Here is a 14303-nt window from a genome sequence, read left to right on the forward strand (position 1 = left end):
TCAACAAACCTCATCAATATTCAAAATAGTGTTCAAATAACGGGGTGTATCCACCAATCCAAAGAAAGGAGTAGGTGGGAGCTTGCAAGCCCACCATTCTGCTCTGTGGACAATGAATCCCATTGTTAGAGCGGGCACATAAGCATCTTGTCTTTATATCCAGTATCTATGTTCATATGGTGAAGGAGCAATTCTTCCCATAGCCAGTGAAGGGGAATCAGGACCTAAATAATGGATCCAATCCAGTCTCCAGCGCCACAACACTCTTCCCTCTCTCACTCCCTGAGCCTTCATCAAATATAGAATCAGAGCAATGAATGGGGACAATTCATCATGGATGAGGAAGAGGAGGAAATGAAATCTGTAATAACGACACCGCAGCAACAGCCCAGAATCAGATTCAGGGCTCCAGCTCGGGGGCTCAGTGACCTTACCGCCTCTCTCTCTATCCTGTCGCCATGGAAACACACGGATGGTTCCGTCCTGTCAACCTGACTGGAGCAAAGATGACAGCCATGTTCTGTTTAAGGCAGACATGCAGGCATTTTTTGGACAAAATAATTCAGTAGATTTTTGGCCAAGTGTAGGCCTGTGGGTGTGTGTGTTAAATTTAGATTTGATTTGACTGTGTGTGTGTGTGTTACTTTCATGCCAATAGTCATTTGTAACATGTTACACCGGTAAGTCTGCAGGCAAGGGGAAATGTCAAAGGGATAGACAAATTGTTGCCTTGTCATGTTAATGCCTTGAATATTTCTACATTACTGTCCTGTCTTCATCTAAATTCTTCTTCAGATCTGATACCTTTGCACTTGACCCCCAAAAAACATCTGGGTCAGATGGTTTAGACCCTTTCTTCTTTTAAGGTTGCTGCCCCTATCATTGCCAAGCCCATGTCCAAACTTTTTAACCTGTCTCTCCTTTCTGGGGGGGTTCCAATTGCTTGGAAGGCAGCCACGGTTGGTCCTCTATTTAAAGGGGGAGATCAAGCTGATCCTAACTGTAATAGGCCTATTTCTGTCTTGCCCTGTTTATCAAAAGTGTTGGAAAAACGTGTAAATAATCAACTGACTAGCTTTCTTGATGTCTATAGTATTTTCTTGGGTATGCAATCGGGTTTCCGCTCAGGTTATGGATGTGTAACTGCAACCTTAACGGTCCTCAATGATGTCACCATTGCCCTTGATTCTCAGCAATATTGTGCTGCTATTTTTATTGACTTGGCCAAAGCTTTTGATACAGTAGACCATTCCATTATTGTGGGCCTGCTAAGGAGTATTGGTGTCTGAGGGGCCTTTGGGCTGGTTTGCTAACTACCTCTCTGAAGGAGTGCAGTGTCTCAGCCACTGCCTGTCACCAAGGGAGTACCCCAAGGCTCAATCCTAGGCCCCACGCTCTTCTCAGTTTACATCAACAAAATAGCTCAGGCAGTAGGAAGCTCTCATCCATTTATATGCAGATGATACAGTCTTATTCTCAGCTGCCCCCACAGATGTTGTTTTAAACAAAGCTTTCTTAGTGTCCAACAAGCTTTCTCTACCCTTAACCTTGTTCTGAACACCTTCAAAACAAAGGTCATGTGGTTTGGTAAGAAGAATGCCCCTCCCACACATATTTTTACTACCTCTGAGGGTTTAGAGCTTGAGGTAGTCACCTCATACAAGTACTTGGGAGTATGGCTAGACGATGCACTGTCCACCATATTTTCCACCATAATTTGCAAATAAATTCATTAAAAATCCTACAATGTGATTTTCTGGATTTTTTTTCTCATTTTGTCTGTCATAGTTGAAGTGTACCTATGATGAAAATTACAGGCCTCTCTCATATTTTTAAGTGGGTGAACTTGCACAATTGGTGGCTGACTAAATACTTTTTTTCCCCACTGTATTAGATGTGAGTAAGCCATTGGTTACTTTTTTTTACACAGAATACAGTCGTGTCCAAGTATTGTGTCATTACCACCACGACAAGCAAATTACATGATAATAAAGTTTTTCAAAACTTTGTGTACTTGGTTAGCATGGATATGAATAGTGACCATGGAGCACATTGATGTCATGGAGGGACATTCGCATTTTTATGCTGGGAAATTATATCAAAATAAAGGTAAATATGACTTGAGTAGTAAGTCATTACCAAATAGGCTATAATTTCATCAAATTATGTTAGATTTGTGAAATTGTTATAATTGTGTGTATTTAGGAAACATTGTAAGCTCAACTGGAGTTAGCATGCTAGAATCCCTGCTATTTATGACCAAATACTGTAAAAATTTAATTCCCACCACACATCATTACCACCACAGAATCACGGTGATGATTAAGGACAGAATGGGATGGTAATGACTAAATGTATTAGTTGATCCATTTTGACTTACCTTAGGACCTGAAAAGAGACGCAAGTTACATATATGTTCATGGTTAAGTTGAAACTGAACACTTATTTGCTAAGTAAGACCATTACATTTTCAATTATGTTAGGATGATTGAGTGATTTTGATATCCATTTGTGACTTTGGTTATTAATTTTGATTTATTCTATAAGATGCCCCCTAAATCAACCAAGGAGAGGACAAGTGCATTCTGTAAGTATTCAGACCCCTTGGTTTTTTCCACATTGTTAAGTTATAGCATTATTCTAAAACGGATTGAATGTTTTTTTCCTCATCAATCTACAAACAAATACCCCATAATGACAAAGCAAAAACAGGTTTGTAGAACATTTTTCAAATGTATTACAAATAAAGAGCAGAGCATGATGCTGCCACCACCATTCTCCACTGTAGGAATTGTGCCAGATTTCACTTGACATTCAGGCCAGAGAATCTTGTTTCTCATGGTCTGAGAGTCCTTTAGGTGGCTTTTGGCAAACACCAAGTGGGCTGTCTTTTACTGAGGAGTGGCTTCCATCTGGCCACTCTACCTTAAAAAATGATGCAGGCCACTGTGTCCTTGGGGGCCATCAAAGCTGCAGACATTTTTTTGGTACCCTTCCCTGGATCTGTGCCTCGAACCAATCCTGTCTCGGAGCTCGACGGACAATTCCTTAGACCTCATGGCTTGGTTTTTGCACTTTGACTACTGTTCAGTCGTGTGGTCAGGACTTACGAAAATTCCAATTGGCTCAGAACAGGGCAGCACGGCTGGCCCTTGGATGTACACGGAGAGCTAATATTAATAATATGCATGTCAATCTCTCCTGGCTGAAAGTGGAGGAGAGATTTACTTCATCACTACTTTTATTTATGAGAGGTATGGACATGTTGAATGCTCCAAGCTGTCTGTCTAAACTACTGGCACACAGCTCGGACACCCATGCATATGCCACGAGGTCTCTTCACAGTCCCCAAGTCCAGAATAGACTATGGGAGGCACACAGTACTATATAGAGCCATGACTGTATGGAACTCTATTCCACATCAAGTAACTGACTCAAGCAGTAAAATTAGATTTAAAAAACAGATAAAAAAACACCTTATGGAACAGCGGGGACTGTGAAGCCACACAAATATTGGCACAGACACACACACACTATACATACACATGGATGTAGTACTGTAGATATGTGGTAGTGGTGGAGTAGGGGCCTGAAGGCACACAGTGTGTAGTGAAATCTGTGAATGTATTGTAATGTTTTTAAAATTGTATAAACTGCCTTAATTTTGCTGGACCCCAGGAAGAGTAGCTGCTGCTTTGGCAGCAGCTACTAGAGCTGCCCCGGTCAACTAGAGCTGCCCCGGTCAACTGTAAGTGCTGTTGTGAAGTGGAAACCTTTAAGAGCAATAACTGCTCAGCCGTGAAGTGGTAGGTCACACAAGCTCACAGAACAGTACTGAAGCACATATCGCGTAAAAATTGTCCTCGGTTGCAACACTCACTAACCAGTTCCAAACTGCCTCTGGAAGCAATGTCAGTACAAGAACTGTTAGTTGGGAGCTTCATGAAATTCCATGGTCGAGCAACCGCACACAAGCATAAGATCAACATGCGCAATGCCAAGCATCGCCTGGAGTGGTGTAAATCTCAGTGCCATTCGACTCTGTAGCAGTGTAAATGTGTTCTCTGGAGTGATGAATCACGCTTCACCATCTGGTAGTCCAATGGACGAATCTGGGTTTGCCAGGGGAACGCAAACTGCCCCAATGCGTAGTACCAACTGTAATGATTAGTGGAGGATGAATAATGGTCTGGGGATTTTTTTCATGGTTCGGACTAGGCCCCTTAGTTCCAGTGAAGGGAAATCTTAACCTACAGTATACAATAACATTCTAGACGATTCTGTGCTTCAAACTTTGTGGCAACAGTTTTTGGAAAGCCCTTTCCTACATTTTTTAAAATGTATTTTATTTTGCCTTTATTTAACCAGGTAGGCCAGTTGAGAACAAGTTCTCATTTACAACTGCAACCTGGCCAAGATAGTGCAAAGCAGTGCGACACAAACAACACAGAATTACACATGGGATAAACAAATGTACAGTCAATAACACTATTGAAAAGTCTATATACAGTGTGTGAAAATGTAGTAAGATTAGGGAGGTAAGGCAAATTGTCCATAGTGCCGAAATAATTACAATTTAGCAATTAAAACCTGGAGTGATAGATGTGCAGAAGATTAATGTGCAAGTAGAGCTACTGGGGTGCAAAGGAGCAAAAAATAAACATGAGGATGAGGTAGTTGGGTGGACTATTTACAGATGGGCTATGTACAGGTGCAATGATCTGTAAGCTGCTCTGACAGCTGATGCTTAGTTAGTGAGGGAGGTATAAGTCTCCAGCTTCAACATGACAATGCCCCCATGCACAATGTAAGGTCCATACAGAAATGGTTTGTTGAGATTGGTGTGGAAGAACTTGACTGGAGTGCACAGAGCCCTGACCTCAACTCCATCGAACGCCTTTGGGATGAATTGAAACACTGACTGTGAGCCAGGCCTATTCATCAACATCTGTGCCCGAGCTCACTAATGCTCTAGTGGCTGAATGGAAGCAAGTCCCCACAGCAATGTTCCAACATCTAGTGGAAAGCCTTCCCAGAAAAGTGGAGACTGTTATAGCAGCAAAGGGGGGACCAACTACATATTAATGGCCATGATTTTGGAATGAGATGTTTGACGAGCAGGTATCCACATACTTTTGGTCATGTAGTATATATAAACTAAATCAAAACAAGATCCTATAAGATACCAGGAGTGTTTTAAGAAACAAAAAGAAAGATACCTCAAGGGAAAAGCAAGTGCTGAACTGAAACACATTTCACAACTTTCCCAGTGAGGGGAAAAAAGCCGGAAATAGAAAATAAACCAAAGAAACAACAGATCAACTATCCAGAAATATGTGGTCATGGAGTCATACCTGTCAAGGAACACACTCACCTGAAGTCTTACAGCTACAGAATAATGACCTACCTGAGTGAGCACACACCTGTCTCATGAGTCGGAATCAATATACTGCAGCCAGTGTACAATATTTTGTTTCATTTCAGCCAGTGTTTCCAACCTTGTACATGTATTTCTGTCTAATGCAATGAATCCCAAAATGTTTCTAAAATATGCTTTGTAACCTTTGTTTTTTGAGGTTTTGAATGGTGTGTTCTATATATTCAAAAGAATTCAACATGTACAACTGTGTCATTAAAATGTTTTTCGCAGTTTTATATGCAATGTCATTACCGCCACACTCTGTCATTACCGCCACACTCTGTCATTACCGCCACACTGTCATTACCACCACACTCTGTCATTACCGCCACACTCTGTCATTACCGCCACACTGTCATTACCACCACACTGTCATTACCACCACACTCTGTCATTACCACCACACTGTCATTACCGCCACACTCTGTCATTACCGCCACACTGTCATTACTGCCACACTCTGTCATTACCACCACACTCTGTCATTACCGCCACACTCTGTCATTACCGCCACACTCTGTCATTACCGCCACACTGTCATTACTGCCACACTCTGTCATTACCACCACACTCTGTCATTACCGCCACACTGTCATTACTGCCACACTCTGTCATTACCACCACACTCTGTCATTACCACCACACTCTGTCATTACCACCACACTCTGTCATTACCGCCACACTGTCATTACCACCACACTCTGTCATTACCACCACACTCTGTCATTACCACCACACTCTGTCATTACCGCCACACTCTGTCATTACCGCCACACTGTCATTACTGCCACACTCTGTCATTACCACCACACTCTGTCATTACCGCCACACTCTGTCATTACCGCCACACTGTCATTACTGCCACACTCTGTCATTACCACCACACTCTGTCATTACCGCCACACTCTGTCATTACCGCCACACTGTCATTACTGCCACACTCTGTCATTACCACCACACTCTGTCATTACCGCCACACTGTCATTACTGCCACACTCTGTCATTACCGCCACACTCTGTCATTACCGCCACACTGTCATTACTGCCACACTCTGTCATTACCGCCACACTGTCATTACCGCCACACTCTGTCACTACCACCACACTCTGTCATTACCGCCACACTGTCATTACCGCCACACTCTGTCATTACCACCACACTCTGTCATTACCACCACACTCTGTCATTACCACCACACTCTGTCATTACCACCACACTCTGTCATTACCACCACACTCTGTCATTACCGCCACACTCTGTCATTACCGCCACACTGTCATTACTGCCACACTCTGTCATTACCGCCACACTCTGTCATTACCGCCACACTCTGTCATTACCGCCACACTGTCATTACTGCCACACTCTGTCATTACCACCACACTCTGTCATTACCACCACACTCTGTCATTACCACCACACTCTGTCATTACCACCACACTCTGTCATTACCACAACACAAAGTCTTTCCCACCACTGTACATATTGTTGAGGGAAAGGGGTATTAAATTACAATTGATATTGATGATGTGAACCTTATATGCTATATGCTTTCAATAATTAAAAAAATAAGATTTGATGTGTTAAATACATGTTTCATCAAGGCATACATGGACATTTAGACATGAGAATGATGAATACATATAATTAAGAAAACTTCCAAATAGTAAAAAAACATGATTTAAAACAAATTCATGTTATTTAAAATACCTTAGGCACAAGTTCTGTCATTTCCTTTTCAACTAAAATAGCACAGTACAGTATATGACATGGTGGAAATGACATTTCCCCTCTGGTATTTGGGGAAACAGATCATATTTACTCTTTTAAGAATATAAAATATTTGTATGGTCTCAGCCACTATTAGATCTTGTTTCCAGACAGAAGAAAATATTCAGATAGATAAAAAGCAGTTTCAAGAGGTTTCATTTTCAAAAACATTTAACATCCAAAAGTGCCCGTATTTGCAAAATCAACCTGATACAGTGCCTTAAGAATTGTACATTAGCGTAGACCTTTCCTGTGGCAGAGGCCACAGAGCGGGAAGACACAGAGGAGGCAGTGGTGGAGGCTCCCTCCTCCTCAAAGGGGTTATGTGGCGGAACTGCTTGTTCATCAAAATGTAAATGAGGGGGTTGTACAGGGCTGAGCTCTTGGCAAAGAAGGCCGGAACTGTCATGCACATGGGTCCGAAAGGTAAGTCCCTGGTGGGTGAAGACATACACAAAAATGCTAGCACCCAGCCCACCATAAAGGAGCTAACCATCATGATGTCCATACAGGTGACCTCCCTCCCAGCCTTCTGGTGTGTTTCAGACTCCTGCTGGGCAGAAGTAGCCTCCTTGATGACACAGTGCAGGTTGCCGAAGGAGATGATGACCAGGGGAATGGTGAAGTGGCAGATGAACATGTAGATGACAAAATAATCGTTTTTGACCTCTGGTGTAACAGTCAATACCGCGTGAGCACTGCATGCCCTCTGGGATGTAAACGTGATCAGCCAAACAGAGGGGGCACGGAACCAGCAGCAGTCATCACCCAGGTGAATGCCACACCTGTGATGGCATGGCTCTCCCCGAAGCAGTAGTTGGAGATAGGCTTGCAGACGACAAACCACCTTTGATAGCCATCACCACCAGGAACTAGAGGGCGATCTGACCGTCGTGGGTAAAAGCCCTCAATTGTGCAGCCGAAGGCAAAGTAGCCGTTCATGGAGGTGTAGAGCGTGGTGGTGAAACCGCTAAACACTGTGGAGAGATCGGCCACAGCCAGGTTGACCAGGGTGGAGTTGAGGGCCGGCTTCTTGTGTTTCATGGTGACGTAAAGTGGGAGGAAGTTGATGGGAAAGCAGGCGATGATGAGGAAGAACATGTATGCGGACAGACATGCATAGTCCCAGGGCTCAGCCAGGTAGGACTGAGGTAACTCATAGGGGCTCCACACCACTCCTATAGCGTTGGACATAGAGATATAGAATTTGGGTCCCTATGTGCCTTCCATGGTTGCTGTGTCTGTGTAGAGTCTGTGGGTGTACGTGGGTAACCCTTGAGGGGTCCTGGGAAGGTGGTACTGGTTAGCCTCTGAGATACCCACTGAGCACTGACCCCAATGGTTAGCCTTATAAAGCGGCTCACCTGATTACCAGGACTGATGTTGCGGCATTAATTGATGAATTGATCAATAATCTTTGCTGCTTTGAGTTGACAAGCAACTGATCAGAATATTAGGGTTAATATGTCCATCATCATTAATCCGACTGTGCTCTGAACTAGCTACTCATCAAGTTATTCACGTTATTAGGGCCATTAGGGATATTATTAGGGTTATTATGGCTAATAGGAGGATACCTGTCAATCATCATTAGAATAATTGGTCTAAATTGACAACACTGTGTGTGTTGGAATCTTCACTGAGAGTCAATTATTCAGATGTACAGTAAAAGCCTGCATGGTGCTTTGTCCTACTCCCTTTCCCCCCAACAATGACACATTTTGAGAATTTACAATAGCGGCTGTTTTCCACACATTTTGGATAAGCAATTAAGAATCACCATAGGGAGTTTGAATTGTGTTTAATTACAGTGCAGTGTACCTCATTGCTCCTGGCAGGGAATTAAGCTCAGACAGTTTTTGTAACATGATAATTCAAATGAAATCAATGTACCTTTTAGTGACAATTAAAAATACCTTTCCTATATATTCAAGATCAGTTAACATAATACCGGCATACTTGGAAATATTGCATTGGTCACTTTTAGTTGAAGTGTTTCAATGGTAAGACAGGGCCCGGTTCCCCAAAAGAACCATAGGATCCTACTCTAACGATGAACTTAACCTTAAGATACTTTTGGGGAACCGGGCGCAGGAATGTTTAGGTTGCGTTTGGTACCCCAAATGAACATGTGTTTCTTGTTTGTACTCAAGTAGGTGTCAGAGTGCCATCTTATGGTCAACATGTGAAATCACATCCATCATGTATGTGATGTGAACTATCCCAGTGTTTTGCCTGGACATGCCAGAATTGTACTGTGCTGGTGGCAGGGTACCTCAACCGTACCCTGTAAGGCAAGGTACCTCAACCGTACCCTGTAAGGCAAGGTACCTCAACCGAATTTGGCCCGCTGGTGGTTTTATTTAGCCCCCCCAAGTTTTCTGAGCAAAACAATATATATATATTTAATTTGCATTTTTTTTTATTGTTGGACATTAAAGGGATGAATGAGAACACTAGAGGTTTTCCATATAGCTAGTTTATTAGAATGGGATGTTGCCCATTCTCGTTCAAGGCCATTGGTAGGGAATGACCTATCTGTCTCTGTCACTAGGAGTGGTGTCTGTAGATTCACAGATCAATATCATCTGTGGTAGCTATTTTACTGCATGGTAGGAGCCACGGCTGAGTGTTCTTCTCTGCAGCACTTCACAGGCCTTATTTATAGAGCATGATTCCACAGCCCTGGGACACATCTCAGAGATGGAGACAATGCGCCTTCTGCTGTTGATCAAAACAATGGACAGGTCTTTCGGTGAGATATGGTGTGACAGGGTTTCAGTCTTTAACATAAAAATGTACAATGCTAAAAAAAGATGACTTTACACCACAGATGTTTCTGCTTTGGCTCGCCATTTGGTCCTTCCACTCCACGCCGAGGGCTTTCAAAGGACACGAGAGTCACGACTCAGCATGACTTCACTTGACACCTGTCTACACTCTTTGTGACCATTAGAGAGCGGCCCCTGTCTAGATAAACTCTTGGAAAACGACAGAAAAGCAAAGGAATATTGTTGGTGTTTGGGAGGCTTGGTTGACTGATAAATGATTTGGTGAATTATATGAAAAGGGTTTCTCTCTATATGTGAGGATGGTTTTGGTGTGGGGAGATACGGTGATTTCTGTAAAAACACTGATTCACCTCTTTTCCCTCTGTCTGAATGAACAAAGGAAGTTTCTCTCACTCTAGTACTGTCTCCTGTGTCCGGGAGTTACAGCCCCACAACTGCACTTAACGCTTCTCACATAGTCCACATAAATCACCAGATGAAAGGCCTTATTTGTCATGTAGTGTGTTAGAGATAAAGATGAACTGTGCAGGAGGTGTCTAATAAATCTTGGGCTACCAGTTGCAGAGGTTTTCAGAGAAAACGCATACAAATGTAAATAGTTCCGGCATTTTCTCACAGCAGTTCATCTTTGCTCAGTAGGGGAGAATGTTGAGCCAAAGGGTTAGTTGAGCCACCCCTTGTTTCTAGGAAACCATACACAAAACTAATCATGTGACCAAATCTTTAAGGAAGAGGTCATAATTTAAAGGAGTCTGTGAAGGAATAAATCACAAGGGGAAAGTGGTATGCAATCTTAAGACCAAAAACCATATTTTCACAAAGTGAAATCAATTTGTACTATAGGTTTCATGATGCTTGTATCTAAACCAAAGTAAATTGTTTTAAGATTGTTTTGCACATCAATTGGGGTCTCTATAAGCTTCAATATGAGGTCCTAAACCTGGCATGAAAGTGCATCCTTGTAGCTGTGTGGGCTAATATAGTCAAAATGTTTGCCCTGGGGCAAGTTGAGCCAATGGTCACCATACCCCATGCAAATTCTGATTACATTTAGTCATTTTTATGCATAATATGCATAGTATTTTTGCAATGTGTCATGCATGTGAACTCATTTTTGTTTGTACAGAGCAGACATTATCATGCCACGTGTACACAAACATAAAACAAGCAGGGGTATGGCCCCCCATGAGGTTATTGAGAGATCAGCCAAGGAAGAGAGAGATGGGTAGAAATCCATTTGAGCGGCTGCAAGGGATGAAAAAAAATAGGCCTTATGACACTGAAGAGGAACATTAACATAAAATAAACATGTACCTGTGTGAAAGAGAGGCTGTGGTAGACTAGCAGGAAGACACAAGGTCTTATCTGATGACATGGAGTCTGAGCTTGATAATGAAAGGCTGTGGTAGACTAGCAGGAAGACACAAGGTCTTATCTGATGACATGGAGTCTGAGCTTGATAATGAAAGGCTGTGGTAGACTAGCAGGAAGACACAAGGTCTTATCTGATGACATGGAGTCTGAGCTTGATAATGAAAGGCTGCGGTAGACTAGCAGGAAGACACAAGGTCTTATCTGATGACATGGAGTCTGAGCTTGATAATGAAAGGCTGTGGTAGACTAGCAGGAAGACAAGGTCTTATCTGATGACATGGAGTCTGAGCTTGATAATGAAAGGCTGTGGTAGACTAGCAGGAAGACACAAGGTCTTATCTGATGACATGGAGTCTGAGCTTGATAATGAAAGGCTGTGGTAGACTAGCAGGAAGACACAAGGTCTTATCTGATGACATGGAGTCTGAGCTTGCTAAACATATCAAGAATGCAAAGAACTTGCCCACGAACTGGCCCAGACACCTGTTCAAGAAATGGAAGGGTTACATTGAACAGAGAGATCTATATCTAAATGTAGGCTCACATTTAAGATATACAATATACCACACCCCCATTCCATTAAACATGTATCTACCAGCATCAACTGTCACAGGAAGCCCCTACCCACTTACCCCAAGGCGGCTCAACTTACCCTGTCCCTATGGTCAACTTAACCCATACCCGGGGTAAGTTGTGCCAAGAGACCACTTTATTTTGGACAAGCTATGTTTTTGAAAACTGTTAGGTTTACATGAATTCTGACTTTTCCAGGGATACACAACATCCTGAAATACACGGAGTGAACAAAATGTTAGGAACATTGAGTTGCACCCCCTTTTGCCCTCAGAACAGCTCATCGGGGCATGGACTCCACAAGTTGTCGAAAGCATTCCACAGGGATGCTGGCCCATGTTGACTCCAATGCTTCAAGTTGGCTGGCTGTCCTTTGGGTGGGGGGACCATTCTTTATACACACGGGAAACTATTGAGTTTGAAAAATCCAGCAGCGTTGCAGTTCTTGACACACTCAAACCGGTGTGCCTGGCACATACTACCATACCCTATTCAAAGGAACTTATATGTTTTGTCTTGCCCATTCACCCTCTGAATGGCCCACATACACAATCTCAATTGTCTCAAGGCTTAAAAATCCTTCTTTAACCTGTTTCCTTCCCTTCATCTACACTGATTGAAGTGGATTTAACAGGTGACATCAGTCAGGGATCATAGCTTTTACCTGGTCAGTCTATGTCAGGGCTGCCCAACCCTCTTCCTGGAGATCTACTGTCCTGTAGGTTTTCAGTCTAAGCCTCATTTAGAGTATCTGATTCAGCTAGTTAAGGTCTTGTTGAGCAGCTAATTAGTAGAATCAGGTGTGTTAAATTAGGGTTGGACTGAAACCCCACAGGACGGTAGATCTCCAGGAAGAGGGTTGGGCAGCTTTGGTCTATGTCATTAAAAGATCAGGTGTTCCTAAAGTTTTGTACACTCAGTGTCTATGTAGATATCTTGTTAGAAAGAACACTATATTTCCCTTGACGTAGTAATGCTGAATGTAAAGAACGTCTGAACATACCTCACTCGCCCATATATAATGCCTGAATCCCCAGGCTGCTAGTTTTTACACAGGATTTTGTTCAGTTAGCCACATAGAAATATGTATAGGGCTGATGATGACCTGTAGCCTCTCCCAATGAGAAGGTAGTTTCATTGCCTCTGGACACTGACCTGCACATTGTGTATGTACCTTTTCATATCGTCGCAATTCAGTTGAACCGGTGTCTTATCCAGGGAACACAAACTGCAGTGTTTTGCAGTGGACTTTCAACACACACAGTGCCCTTCCACAGAGGGACTTACACAGGAGATACAATGCATGTAAATCAGCCTGCGGTTTGCAAAGAACAACACACACATGAGCACATGAGATATCCGTCTGCTGGTTGACCTGACTGAGTAGAAAAATTGAAATAGAAATGCTAAAAGATTTATTTGTAATAAACATTCTGACACAATGGCTTTTTGTGAGACCTGGTATTGTAAGCTTACTGACTGTGCTGTAATGGACTCCAGAGCTTTGTTTTCTCCAAGGTCTTCAACCATCACTAACTATCAAACAATCCTGAGACTTTCTTCCTCACTCCTGTTTTCGGGATTATTTTTGTTATTGCAGAACAAAGCCCCTTTGCTCTCTGGAACAAAGACAGACACTCTTTAGGCTTCAGGCTGACCATGGCTAGCCGTAAACTTCCTGCTCTCTGGGGCCCGGAGCCTGCAGGGGACCCTTCACTGTGGAGCGGGCTTTGGGAATGGTCAATAACAGTCTAGACTCCATGTTGACCAGTGGCCTCTCTGTTAAGAAAATGGGGATTCCCTGGACATTCATGTTCTCTGGTTACATGTGTGCATACAGACAATAACATTTGTCCCAATCCATCTGGATAGGTGAAAGCTAAAAAGTGAACGGTATCTGCAATATTGTTTTCACCTATCCCATTCTTTCAGTATTCTTTATGACCTCAGCTCAGACAAAGACTATAATCACTGACATTTGACAAATTGCTGAATGTTTTTTAAGTAACTCTACCATTGTCACACCATGATCTGTTTCACTTGTCTTTGTGATTGTCTCCACCCTCCTCCAGGTGTTGCCCATCTTCCTCATTACCCCCTGTGTATTTACAGTGCCTTGCGAAAGTATTCGGCCCCCTTGAACTTTGCGACCTTTTGCCACATTTCAGGCTTCAAACATAAAGATATAAAACTGTATTTTTTTGTGAAGAATCAACAACAAGTGGGACACAATCATGAGGTGGAACGACATTTATTGGATATCTCAAACTTTTTTAACAAATCAAAAACTGAAAAATTGGGCGTGCAAAATTATTCAGCCCCTTTACTTTCAGTGCAGCAAACTCTCTCCAGAAGTTCATTGAGGATCTCTGAA

General features: G+C 42.7%; 1 pseudogene; it reads right to left on the minus strand.

Annotated features, from left to right (window-relative positions):
- Positions 1-6403: 6403 nt before the first annotated feature.
- Positions 6404-8420, minus strand: LOC112255255 (annotated as a pseudogene).
- Between the last annotated feature and the right edge of the window lie 5883 nt (positions 8421-14303).

This window comes from Oncorhynchus tshawytscha, linkage group LG07 (genome assembly GCF_018296145.1).
Source record: "Oncorhynchus tshawytscha isolate Ot180627B linkage group LG07, Otsh_v2.0, whole genome shotgun sequence".
In the NCBI taxonomy this organism is placed as follows: domain Eukaryota; kingdom Metazoa; phylum Chordata; class Actinopteri; order Salmoniformes; family Salmonidae; genus Oncorhynchus; species Oncorhynchus tshawytscha.